Genomic DNA, 1,022 nt, shown 5'->3' on the forward strand with positions numbered 1-1,022 from the left:
ATCAAACGTTGAGGTTTGGATATTGAACCGTTGGGTTTGGACATCGAACGCGGCGGACGGGTTTGTCACGCCTTGAAAAATTGCAGATTGTTTACACGACACAGTCATGTTTCAAAAAGTACCAAGCTGATGAAAATACCATGATTATCTCTACTCAATGATTGCAATACTTGTAAAATGCTTATATAAATCTGAATATGATTATCATATAATTCCATAAAAATGATACGTCTGTCTCTAACAGTTGGTCTACTAGGCTAAGTCTAAAGCATCATAGGCTGTGTATTTCTAGAACTTAACAACTCCACTGCACGGATGTAAATTTTATACATTTTTTTTATTTTTTTTTTTTAACTGGTACAAAGAATTTAAGTTTTTATTACTTTCTTTTTTGGAAAAAAAAGAAAAAAAATAGAAACAGTGCTTTTATCACCTTTTTATTATTGTTTTTTTTTTATTTTTTTTTCCCTCCCATAATATAAAAGTCAGCAATGATATCAATAATTTATTTTACTGGAAGAAATATAAAAAGAATGCTTGTTAATGGTCTAACTAGCAGTTTTTGCCTAAATAACTAGTTATGGTTAAATAGCTGAATACTGCCTGGTGGAATGCTTTAAAAGGGTGCCTTCGGACAGCTTTCAATCTGATTTTTATGTACAAGAGTCGACAGAAGCACCCCTGATAAGAACATAACCTTTGGCTTTGAACAAACAGTGAATAATTTAAGACAGGTGATATATGATAGTTGGTGCAGTGGGGCCCCTTTTTGCTTCATTAATTTATATTTTTGCCAAACCCCATTCCCCTGTCCCCAATTTCCCCCCTCCCTCCCTTTCATAAACTAAAATAAATGTAGATGCAGAAAAAAATGACTACTGTAGTCACTTACACTCTTACAAAACATGTGATAACCCCGATAGCTTAATATTCAGCATATATAATTCATTTACATGATATAGCACTCTTGATTGTGGCCCTAAAACAGTTTTTATTCATATCTAGCAGCTTTCTAGATCAAC

At 33.0% G+C, this 1,022-nt stretch overlaps 1 protein-coding gene across 21 annotated transcripts in view; it reads right to left on the reverse strand.

Moving 5' to 3' along the window:
* Positions 1–788: 788 nt before the first annotated feature.
* RBFOX1 (RNA binding fox-1 homolog 1) overlaps positions 789–1,022 on the reverse strand; it is a 1,119,155-nt gene continuing 1,118,921 nt past the window's right edge. For all 21 annotated transcript variants that reach the window (XM_083872230.1, XM_083872241.1, XM_083872231.1 and 18 more), the window contains one exon: positions 789–1,022. This exon is cut by the window's right edge. The gene's annotated coding sequence lies outside the window, so the exon portion shown is untranslated.

The sequence above is a fragment of the Zosterops lateralis genome, assembly GCF_965231275.1.
Source record: "Zosterops lateralis genome assembly, chromosome: 15".
NCBI classification, from domain to species: Eukaryota; Metazoa; Chordata; class Aves; order Passeriformes; family Zosteropidae; genus Zosterops; species Zosterops lateralis.